Below are 13,315 nucleotides of genomic sequence, written 5' to 3' on the forward strand. Positions count from 1 at the left end.
TCGCTGGGGATAAATATCGTCCAAGTTATACCAGAGGGCTCTCCGGTGCACAAATCACTTACTATTAATATGTCTCCTAGATGGATGGAGGACACTAGACACTGGAAGATGCAACCCAGGCCTAATGAGAGGCCTCTTAACATGGAGTGCTCAAGACCTCCTGCTAGTAAGTCCCCGAGGCGTTCCGGATCATTGTTAAGATGGCGTTCATGCTCAAGAGAGCATTCCAGATCACGCCGATCTTATACTCCAAGGAGAAGGCAGAGGTCTCCTGCATCGACCACGTCAATAAGGTCGTCATACAGAAACTATTCTCCAACTATTTAATCGACTCCACCTTCCAGGGTCTCCCCGGTTGATGATCTTGGGACATTCAGTGAGGTGTTATGTAGAGGTGCCAGCAAGTTCAACATAACCATGTCTGTACCTCAGGTTACCTCATCTGTTATTTTCAAAACTTTGCACCATAAGTTTTTGGCAAAACCTCTACTGCCTTTGGTGCTAGGGTTACTGGAGCCTGCAATGAAGACTTTCTTGACACCTGCCACAGTGGGCTCCGGGCCCTCAAGGATTTCAAAGAAATATAAGGCTCCGGACCAGGATCCCTTGTTTCTATGTACTGACCCTCCATCCGATTTGCTTATAGTCGCTGCTGCCAGGAAAGCACATTCTGCTACATCTATCTCATCTGCTCCCACAGAGAAGGATAGCAAGAACATGGACTCCTTGTGTCGGAGGATGTGTAATGCGGCAGGGTCTGTGATGAGAGTGGCTAGTGCAGCCGCTCTACTGGGTCGATACGACCGATCGCTATGGGATTCCTTGCCAAGATTTGCGGAGAAATTACCCAAGGAAGATCAGAAAGACTTCTTGGAGATTGTGCAAGAAGGAGGCCTGGTTGCTAGTCAGATTATCAGTACAGCAGCTGATTCCGCTGATTTAGCAGCTCATGGATATGCTCACGGCATCTGTTCTCGAAGATCAGCGTGGCTTCGCCTCACAGGCCTAAAATCTGACGCTCAGAGGAAGATTGTTAATTTGCCCTTTAATGGATCGTCGTTGTTTGGGTCCCATGCAGACGACGAAATGGCTAAAATGAAGACTGAGTTAGATACTCTTAAAGCCGTAGGCCTTGAAAAGAAGAAAGAGTTTTGTCGTCGCTTTCGTCCCTATGACAAGCTGTCATTTCGCCAGCGAGGGCAAACTTCTAATAGGTCATCGCAGAACCAGGGCCAAACACAACAAAGGTCCCAGTTTCAGCAACGCCGAGCCTGGACAGGGCAGAGGCGTTAATTTGGAAAAGAACAAGGGGCCCTCTGTGAAAAGGTATATACCCTGACAAGGAAAATTACTTTTTGGGAAAAAATTCATGCACCGGGCATAGTGCTAAATACTTAGTTGTGCAGCAGTTGTAACATAGATTACTGTATAATCATAAATCTTATACTCAAGTATTTGCAAAAATATATCATTTTTTTATTTTCATTTCGTTTTTTTATCGTTGTTGATATAAAATATAAAAAACACATTCATACATAAAGTCAATAATCATTTGGTATAAAAAATACATATTAAATTTCTCCTATACAAATTACCACAAAGATATAAATGAGGTATGGTCTGCCCACAATGCACCAATGGCTTGAAATTCAGACAAGTGAGTGATCAAAGATGTTCACAATCTACATAAGTCATTTTAAATGTCACTCTGTCATTTGTTGAATACCACACATGTTGTCTACATCCATTAAAAAACACTGGTTACAACTAATTTTTGCCACCAACGCATTTCGGGTTTTAGCCTTCCTCAGGGTGTTCTCACCAGTGGTAAACAGAAAAGGATGGTAAATCCTTCCCTTTTATTCTTTATGTCTCTGTTGTCTAGTTAGACAAACCGAGCGGTTTATTCAGGGTAGCTGGTATCCAAGGATATTTGTAATTCTTTCAACACTAAATGTTGGCAGAGATGTCTGATCTCCTAGACTTAACTTCTGGAGATACTATTTTGAACAATCACTTGACACAAATTTATGTCCCATGTGGCTCAATATTTGTAAAAGGCCAGCTGCTGATGTCTAACCTCCTAGGTCTAAATCCTAAGGTTGCTGTGTTAAAAATCTGGATTACTGTGACTCCTGTCTCACGTACCTTAATTAAATTTTTCAGTCCATTTTTTGCTTGAATTAAGATACTCCATAACGGATAAATGTATGCTCTTAAATGGTCAATTGCAGTACTGTTCTACTTTATATAGATGAAAGTACAAAGGATGGAGACCTTACTGTTTTATCTTAATTTCATGCAGACCTCCAGCCGTTTTTCGGGATAAAGAAAAGCGGTAACAGACAACAGTCTACAGTGCCAAAACAGCCACAGAAACCATGAGATGGGTCTTCCTCCGAAGCTGTTGTCCACTCCAGTAGGAGGAAGTGTTTCATTACATCTGGAGGAGTGGAAGTGTCTAACAAAATACAGATGGATCATCGACACTGTTCAAAATGGATATCTTCTAAAATTCAAGACCCCTCCTCCATCTATACCTCCGAAAGGCATCTCTCACTGCGACCTAAGATCGTTGCAAAAGAAGTTGAACACCTTATTAAGCAAAAGAGCTATAGAGTAAGTTCCAGCTCTGCAGAAAAATCAAGGGCTCTACTCTCGCTTCTTCCTTGTGCAAAAAAGAGGTCCCACCACAGAATACAGACCAATACTGGATCTGAGGCTGTTAAACGTATTCATTAGCAGAGAGAAATTTCAGATGTTAGCACTCCATCAAATTTTTCCTCAGCTTCACCAGGTGGATTGGATGTGTTCCATCGATCTGCAGGACGCATACTTCCACATACCGATATCAAAGAAACATCGCAAATTTCTAAGGTTTCGAATGTCCGTCCAGCATTACCAGTATGCAGTTCTTCCATTCGGGCTAAAGTCAGCTCCCCAAACATTCGCCAAGTGTATGGCTGTGGTGGCTGCCTTCCTGCACAAGCAGAAGATATTCATTTACCCTTACTTGGACATCTGGTTCCTGAAAAGCTCGTCTGCAGCTCTATTGCAAGACCATCTCTCGAGCTGCCTTCAACTGCTACGCAAATTCGGCCTTCATGTCAATTTCAAAAAGTCCATACTAAATCCGACGCAAAAGATCCACTATCTGGGTTCATGCCTGGACGCAGAAAAAGTAAACGTGTGTCCTTTGGAGGAGAAGTGGTTATCAATTCAAGGAAAATGCTTGACCATTCTTCACACGCAATTCCCCATGGTTCCTCAGGTGTCATCTCTACTGGGGTCAATGGTATCGTGCATCTTTAGAGTACCAAACGCACAATTACATATGCGTGCACTACAGCAATGTTTGGAGGACCAATGGATGCAAATATCAGGGTGCTGGGAGGATCAGATAATTCTCCATCAGACAGCCAAAGATTCCATCCGGTGGTGGATGAAGAGATTTCACCTGATGAAGGGAGTCCCATTCCACCAGGACCCTCCAACTCAAACTCTAGTCACTGATGCTTTTCTCCAGGGCTGGGGTGCTCATATTGGTCCTCTGCAAGTACAAGGTCTTTGGTCCAACTCCTAAAGGGGTTACCACATCACTTTGCTAGAGTTAAGGGCTGTACATCTAGCTCTCAAGTCCCTCTTTCCGTCATTCACTTCTCGGTCCATTCTAATACAAATGGACAATACAACGACGATGTATTATTTGAACAAACAGGGAGGTACCTGATCCAGAACACTCTCCATAGAAGCTCAAGCCATATGGAACTGGCTTCTGGCAATAGACTTGTAAATAGTGGCTGTTCATCTGCCGGGCTCCCTCAAATCTCAGGCGGATTTCCTCAGCAAAAACTTTGTCTAAGCACACAATTGGGTTCTCAACGACGAGGTCACCCGCAGTATCTTTCAAACATGGGGAACTCCAGACATCGACCTGTTTGCAGACGCGGAAAACGCAAAATGGCCTGTCTTCGCATCCAGATTTCCCCAGAAAGGATATCTAGGGAATGCCCTTTTGATTGAATGGTATCAGAACTTACTGTACGCTTTTCCACTGATCCCATTGATAGCAGTAGTAATCAACAAATTGTACAGGGCCAACTCCTGGATGATCCTGATAGCTCCGGAGTGGCTTCGCCAATGGTGGTTTCTGGACTTCCTTCAACTATCGGAAGTGCCCCACAAGAGGTTGCCATGTTGCCCGGATCTCCTATCCAAGCAGGCAGTGTGAGTGTTCTACCCCAATCTGTCCTCCCTCTGGTTGACAGCATGGCTCCTGAAGTCATCCAATATGGTCACCTACACTTGAATTCAGACTGTATGGATATTCTTAAAGAAGCAAAAACGTCTTTCCACGAGGAAGTCATATGCCTTCAAGTGGAAACGATTGTTTGGTACCAGAATGATGCAACACGATGAGGTGGGAACACTAGCTTTCGAAAGCTTTACGATCAACTTAAAACGAATAAAGTGCTCAGTTAAAAACTTACAGCTAGTATCAAAGGAGGCTAAGCACATGATGGAGATCACAGGTGAGGTAATTGAAGATCAAATTGCCAATTGGACTAGCTTTACAAGCAAGCTGTCAGCCGACATGCAAAACCAACAACGCATGGGAAAGCGACGGGGTCCCAACAGTCAATCTCATGGGACCCAGTAATCCGATTGGCGAAAAAAGGCATGAATCGGCTATGGCGGGAATTAAGAACAAAGCCAATGGATATATCAATCTTTACCAAACTGAGAGGAGCTCGCAGGCATCTGAAGGTATTAAAAATAGAACATCGCAGGGCACACTGGAACTTCTTCTGGGTCAAACTATATCAAGACATGAGGTCAAACAACTCTGCGAGATTCTGGCGTACCGTTAACAGTCTTGGGGGTCGTGTCCCGAAAGCCGCCTCATCAAACATATTGGAGTCCTAGTGGTATTTTTTTATGCACACCCATTTCAACAACCAGGTCACTGGCACAAAGAGCACCAACACTTTAACAGAGTTGAACACAGTTCCAAAACACCTTCGAACAGGGTCAACAATGGACGAGCTTTCCCACAAAAATTTAAAACACAATAAAGAATCAGAGGGACAAAAACATGACAACCGCACTTAGTATGGCACAGGTTTGAAGGATCAAATCGAAAGGCAGATAAAAAAGGGTCGGAGAGATGGGGCCGCAGGACCAGGCAGAATTCCTCCGGCTCTGTTCAAGGAGGACCCAGATTTCTGGACATCCAAACTAGCTCCACTTTTTTCTTCCATTTTAGCAAAGGACCTCATTCCATTTTCCTGGCGAGGATCGATCCTTGTTCCAATCTTAAAAGTCTGGGCTTTAGTTTACTTCTATTAAAGTTCACCTTGCAGCAATCACGGCCTATAGAAAGTCTCCCAACCAGACTTCTTTCTTTAGAATTCTAGTGGTGAAGGATTTTCTGGAAGGCTTGAGAAAGGTGTACCCACCAGTTAGATCTCCCTCTACTCCATGGGAGCAAAACATTGTGTTGACAAAGTTGATGGGGGCTCCTTTGGAGCCGATTCATAAAGCTTCCTTACAACATTTAACATGGAAAGTCGCGTTCCTAGTGGCCATCACTTCCGCTCGCAAGGTGAGCGAGATCCAGGCTCTTTGTTGTAAGGAACCTTTTACTGTGTTCCATGCTAACAGGGTGGTTCTCAGAACACATCCTAGTTTTTTGCCTAAAGTAAATTCGGATTTTCACATTAACCAGACTATAACTTTACCTTCTTTTTTCCAAATGCTGCGAATCCTCCAGAAAGATCTTTACATTCCCTAGATCTCAAGAGGGTTCTTAAGTTTTATTTGGACAGAACAAAGACACTGAGGAAGTCAGACCGTTGTTTGTTAACTATGGTCCTGTAATACAGGTTCTGCAGCTTCCAAAAGATCCATTTCTAGATGGATTGTTTCGTGTATTCTCCTGTCATACCAGTTGGCCAACAGATCTCTTCCAGGGAGACCAAGGCCACATTCCACTAGGGGAAAAGCTTCTACCACTGCTCTCCTAAGGAATGTCCCCATGGCAGAAATGTGTAAAGCAGCTACATGGCGAATAGTTCATACTTTTACTCGCCATTACTAACTTGATATGGACATGCAGGCAGATGCTCAGGTTGGGCAAGCCTCATTGAGAAACGTGTTTGCTAATACTGTTTAAAATGTATATATTGAGATAATTTTCTGTTTTTTGCTCGTCCGCTCAGAAGTGGGTATGACTATTCAGTGCTTATGACTATTGATGAGTATCATCAAAAACAAGGTTGGTGGAGGGTCTAAGGGGAAAATTATTTAAAGACCAAAGGACAGACTAACCCCTTATTCACAATATAACAATACAAAAAGGACTGTCAATGGTCTTTGCCCCCATTAGTTGTACAGACCATTGGCAGTCCTTTTTGTATTGTGATATTGACGAGTATCCCCTGGAAGAGAAGGATATGTTACTTACCTGTAACCCTAGTTCTCTTTCAGGGGTATACTCATCAAAGTCATAAGCACCCTCCTGCCTCCCTGGACGAGCAGGAACAGTTTACTGTTTATTCTTGCATCTTGTATGCAGGTTCCTACAGGTTTCCTATACCGCACAAAAGAACTGATCTAACTGTCACCTGTGGTGCATGATGGGAGCAGAGCTCCCCTGGAGGCCTTAAAGGCAAAGTGTTCAGATTCTCTGAGGCCTTAAAGGCGAGGAGCCAGTTTCCTTTTCTGTACAGGGATGATATTTTTTATGCAGCCTTTCTTAGGCTATTGGCCTTCTATTACCTGCTTTTTTGATGAAAATAAAAGGTTGTTTTGAGGAATGCAATTGCTGTACGTGTCCTTCTCTTACAATATATGTTATGGGTTATTTTCATACCAGAGAAATGCATGTAATTCGGGCTTTCTTAGCCTATTAGATATGTTAAGGGCTGCATATTATTGATTTATAGATGTATATGTGTATAGTTTTCTCATACTATGTACTCCTTTTCTACTAGATACACATATATATGTATTATGTTATATGTTCCGGGTTCCCGCTCATGGGCGGAGATTATTCAGTGCTTATGATTTTGATGAGTATACACCTGGAAGAGAACTAGGATTACAGGTAATTAACTTATCCTTATACATAATAAAAAACTAGCTTTATTGAATATATCTGGCCCTGTCAAACCAGACCCGGAATTTTGGAATAGTATTAAGATTTTACTCTCCTCCTTTGACACTCCAAATATTATTGTTGCTGGTGACTTTAATCAATGCATGGATCCTTTTTCTGACAGACAATCTAAATGTAAATTTAACCCAGATAAATCCCACAAATCATTTAAATCTGCCATTGCCTCACGTTCATTATATGATGTTTGAAAGACATGTAACCCTGATTCCCTCGAATTTTCCTTTTTTTTTCAATGTGCACCAAACTCATTCTAGAATTGATTACATTTTGGTTAGTACATCTTTACTCTCATCTATTCAATCCTCAGAGATTGTATCTATTTTTATTTCCGACCATGCCCCTGTTCTTTCTATTCTGGACCTCTCCCTAAGTTCTCCAAAATTTGGTCATTGGAAACGTAATAATGTTTTGTTTTCAGATATCATTTTTACTACTGAAGCCACTGCTTTTATTAATGAATTCTTTACTATCAATAATCCTTCTGATACCTCTGTTCCTAATAACTGGGATGCTTTTAAGGCATCTTTCTGTGCCTTTACTATTTCATATTCTTCAAAAAAGAAGAAGGTTGCAAAGGCCAAGTATGCAATGTTACTTCAACAACTCAAGATGTTGGAGCACACTTATTTTACTTCCAAATCTCCCTCTGTTCTTCATGAATTAATTAAAGCCAAATCTGCTCTTAACAAACTTGATACAGTTGATGCCTGCAATGTCCTACTTAAAATTAAATCTAAGTACCATGGGGGCCAGAATAAAGCTGGTAAAATGCTAGCCAATTATTTAAAAATCAGATCTGAACTTAAAAATATCGAACCCATTCTAAAGGAATCTACAAACAACTTAGCGTCTTCTGATGAAGATATTGCTACTGCATTTCATGAATATTACCAATCACTTTATACTGTTGGTACAAATCCTTCCAATCTAAATTTACATACCTTTTTTTCAGGTCTTCCGAATCCCCCCCCTCTTTACCTGATCAATTTGAATTACTGGAAAAAGAAATTACTGATGCTATTAAATCTTTAAAAAAATGGAAAGCACCTGGTCCTGATGGCCTTTCAGTTGAACTTTTGTCCACTTTTTCCTCCATTTTTGCTCCCAAACCTCTGGATCTTTTTAACTAATTTCTTGTTGAATCTAGAGCTTCTTGGTCCTTCAGGGAAGCCTTAATTGTTCTTATTCCCAAGCCTGACAAAGATAATTTCCTTTGTAAAAATTATCCTCCCATATCGTTAATTAATCATAGTTGCAAAATATTTGCTCAAATATTAGCCTCTCGACTTGAGACTATATGGCCGGGATGCCTGTCACCCCCTCCCAACACAATCCCCAAGGATGGGAAGACGGACGCAGTTCTGAACTTTTGGAAGGCGGGAGGGAGTTACCCTCCCGGCCGTATTTATTATAATATGAAACAAAATTAAAACATTAAAATAACAGTTTCATATCATGTACAATTTTTCATTTATTACATTTCGATGAAGACATGTTCTTTGGCTCACCTTAACAAATCTCTAGTACAAAGGTTTTCCTAGCCGAGTCTAACATCCTGCAAATGCATACTTTCTAAATTAAAATTGTACATCCTAGCATTACGGGCCAACGGCAAGGTCGCAACCGGTGTCAGATCCCTACTACCAGAACTCTCCCCCTCAAGGTGTGAGGGCGGGCGCGCAGAGGACTGTACCTCTGTGCCAACTCCAATTTCCCTTGTCTTGCGGGGGCCACCTATTTTAACTCAACGCCATCTTAACGGTCGTCCGAGGACTCGTGTGGGGTGTCTGTAAGAAGGTAGCGTGGACCCCCCTCCCACCCCACACTGTCCATCACATCCGCCGTCGCGGATATCCGGGGCCCGGGAAATTCGTAGGAGGGGCATCTAGCCGCCTCCTCCCCTGGAAGGGGCCTATGACCGTCTTCCCTTAGGCGACCCATACTTAGTGGGTGCCGCCTCCCCGTGTGAGGGGTCAATGGCCGCCTCCCCCCGGGCGCTCCCATCCATAGTGGGTGGCGCCCCCCCTCTAGGGACCTTGAAATTACTGCTCACTGATCATGATCTTACCGCCCGACCAAAAAATAAATACGACATTTGTTTACCTACTAAGGGAGAAAATTATACTGTACATTGCACTATTTGTCTCTACTACTAGACATTCCTCACATCATTAAACTTAGACCGTTATCATCCGCTAAACTAAGGTAAGACGATGTTATCAAGCAAATCACTTTATTGCAGTACCAACATTGTCATGTTATTAACCGCTACACTAGGGAAAAAAGATGTTATCAAAGCAAATCACTTTATTGCAGTACTAACGTTGCCATAAGGGGCTGGTGGGTGGGTCAAAATTGCTCCTTGTTTCGTCGAGGGCTCACGTGCAACGAGTGGGTGCAGCTTCCTAGCACAGGAACAGGAGGATGCTTCTTCGGATTCCTGCTCTCTTTATTCCTCTTCGGAAGGGCGTGTACCCTCCTCCGGTACGCCTACTGGGCGTGGCCGACGGTGTAGGTGTCTAGGACAACCCCTCCTGGGCAGGAAAAGGCGCGCCCCGGCTACGCCACTTCGGGCATACCAGCCGTGACACGCCCCCACCCAAAATGGTTTCCCGGGGGGATCCGGGCCCCCTACCATATACGTTCGGGGGGACCGAGTGGTCGCCCCTTTCCATATGGCCGGGATGCCTGTCACCCCCTCCCAACACAATCCCCAAGGATGGGAAGACGGACGTAGTTCTGAACTTTTGGAAGGCGGGAGGGAGTTACCCTCCCGGCCGTATTTATTAAAATATGAAACAAAATTAAAACATTAAAATAACAGTTTCATATCATGTACAATTTTTTATTTATTACATTTCGATGAAGACATGTTCTTTGGCTAACCTTAACAAATCTCTAGTACAAAGGTTTTCCTAGCCGAGTCTAACATCCTGCAAATGCATACTTTCTAAATTAAAATTGTACATCCTAGCATTACGGGCCAACGGCAAGGTCGCAACCGGTGTCAGATCCCTACTACCAGAACTCTCCCCCTCACGGTGTGAGGGCGGGCACGCAGAGGACTGTACCTCTGTGCCAACTCCAATTTCCCTTGTCTTGCGGGGGCCACCTATTTTAACTCAACGCCATCTTAACGGTCGTCCGAGGACTCGTGTGGGGTGTCTGTAAGAAGGTAGCGTGGACCCCCCCTCCCACCCCACACTGTCTATCACATCCGCCGTCGCGGATATCCGGGCCCCAGGAAATTCGTAGGAGGGGCATCTAGCCGCGTCCTCCCCTGGAAGGGGCCTATGACCGTCTTCCCTTAGGCGACCCATACTTAGTGGGTGCCGCCTCCCCGTGTGAGGGGCCAATGGCCGCCTCCCCCGGGTGCTCCCATCCATAGTGGGTGGCGCCCCCCCCTCTAGGGACCTTGAAATTACTGCTCACCGATCATGACCTTAGCGCCACAGGGCGGATAGTTGACCGGCTATCCGGCCCCCCCACAAACTCCTACTAAAGGTCATGCTTTTACAAACCCCTTAACCATGCTATGAAGTCTCCTATGAGTAAGACATTCCCCTCCCGAGACAAATGGACCCCATCATCGAGATACATGTGATCCCCCCGAATACATCCATGCGGAATACAGTGCAACTGCGCCGAGCGAAACAACCTACCAAGTTTGTTATTGACCTTTTTCACTGAATGGTTCAGTGCTGACACAGAGAGGCCCCCCGCCACACCTTCCTGGGAATCATGTGGGACCATGCTATCGTGCACCCCGGGATCCTTCTCGCCAGCCAGCTAACAGTAGATAGAACTCGCTCGAGTAGTACTCGCCGACCGAGTGTCACCAAGTCATTGCCCCCTAGGTGTACTATGATTACAGACGGCGGTGACCTCTGCGGCCCTAACAGTTCCTCGACAAAACATTGAAACTGGTCAATACAGAGCCCGCCCCTTCCGTGGAAGGTCACCCTGTACCCGTATTCCCCAGCTGCGTGAGTCACGTCACCTGCTTTGAATACGTCCCCGGCCCGCCTCACGTATGAGTGGCCCACGACCCACACCACTCTTTCCTCAGCCGGTGATCTCTGAACGCTGGTCCCCAGGTGCCGGGTCGACTGCACAGTCTGCCCCGCATAGCATGCTCGCGAAACTGTAAACCAAACAGAAGACAAGAAGCGTGAGTGCATGACATTGACTTCACAACATGTGCAACCGCACATACCTTTTATAACAGTTCGAGGACCATCGTCCCAGTTGTTTCACCTTCTCAACACTCTGACCCCTGGCTGTAGCCTCTGTAGAAGCCCCTATCCTAAAGGAATGGGTCCCGAAATCGCCCGGGTCCAAGCCCGCCGCTGCGATTGCCATCGTTAGCACCCTCTGAAACTGAAACCTCGTCAGTGGGGTGGCGTCGATGTGTCTCAGCAGGCTTCCCCCCAATGCATCCGCCCTTCGCGCCAAATATTCCTCAACGCACTTCACCGGGCACATGGGGGACCCTCGCATGCGCTGGACAACAAAACTGTCTCCCATAGCACTCTGGTCGGTCTTGGACCTGGTTATTGTGACCACCATTGAATCACCCTTAATCAGAATGTGATCCCGACACAGCCATCCCTCAACATCATTCTTATTTTTTGCAAACAGCTCGCTCACCCCCATAGCCACATGGAACGCTAATGCGAAAGCGGCCCGGAACAGCACTGCCTCGAACTGGGAGGAACATGTCGTGGGGAGTATCGACATCAGCAGGGACAACCTTTCTAACCCAATCGGGCGCCTCTCGTCCACTCTACGACCCTCAAGGCGTTGCCAACCACGAAGGGCTCTCTTTACCAAAAAGGACGATGTCGGGTCCTTGATGCCATGCGCCTGGGCCATGAATGAAATGGCGGCCCGGTGCCTATTGGCCGTTGCCACTGATCGGCCTGCACTGTGCAGTGCGACTAGAAACTTCAGGACATAATCCTCCTGACCCCAATTGTCCCCCCCTGCCGGACCCAAAAATGCACAATAGGAACGAAACGCTCCTTCGTATGCCTTCCTTGTCCTGGAGGCTAAGCTTTCTGCCACGAGGTCTTGTAATCCGGGGCACCGAGTAGCCAGAGTGCTTCGGGAAATGGTGCCGCCGCTAGGTCCGTGGAAGGTAGATAACCCCTGAAAGCCTGCATGTGTGAACGAGAGAGTGCATCAGCCGCCTGGTTCGGTACACCTGGCACATGCTTCGCCCTGAATTGTACGTTCAGTCTCATGCAAAGTAGTACAATTTCCTTCAGTAATCTCAATATCCACTTGCAGCGTGCTGCCTGATTATTTATACATTCAACTACAGTCATATTATCGGACCAAAACACCACAGAGCGATCTCGGAACTCATCCGGCCATGCCTTCAGAGCCACAAAAATGGGGAACAACTCGAGAAACCCAATGTTACCTGTGAGACCGCTGGTGTGCCACCACGTCGGCCATGTTTGCGCCGACCATCGATTACCAAAGATGGCGCCAAATCCCACGCTCCCCGCCGAGTCGGTCCACAAACCCAGCTCGTCCGAGGACGCTGACGGCTTGTTCCACACCACTCGACCGTTGAAATCCGCCAGAAATGCCAACCATATGCGCATGTCCTGGCGAACCTCTGCAGACAGTCTCGTGCGGTGGTGTCCTTCCTTGAGACCAACCATGGCTTGTGCAATAGAGCGGGAAAAGGGGAGGGCCATTGGTATCACTCTTAGGGCAAAGTTAAGCTGGCCCACTGCTTGTTGTAACTGATGGAGAGTAACTTTCTCTTTGCTAATGCACAGTTCCAGGGAAGCCCTGAACTTCGCTACTTTCCCCACTGGCAAACGGAAACATCCCTCCACAGAATCGAGCTCAATTCCAAGAAACTCGAGTGAAGTAGATGGTCCAACCGTCTTACCTGGTGCCAATGGGACCCCAAACCCCTCCATGAGAGTGCAAAATTCCTGTAACGCCTGCGCACATTTTGTGTCGCCGGCTGCCCCCAAGAATAAAAAATCATCTAGGTAATGCATAACCTGGGTATGGCCAGTGGCTTTGGTGAACGCCCATTCCAGAAAACAACTGAATTTCTCAAAATAAGCACAAGAGATGGAGCAACCCATTGGCATACATCTATCCATG

Source organism: Lissotriton vulgaris, chromosome 4_1 (genome assembly GCF_964263255.1).
Source record: "Lissotriton vulgaris chromosome 4_1, aLisVul1.2, whole genome shotgun sequence".
NCBI lineage: Eukaryota > Metazoa > Chordata > Amphibia > Caudata > Salamandridae > Lissotriton > Lissotriton vulgaris.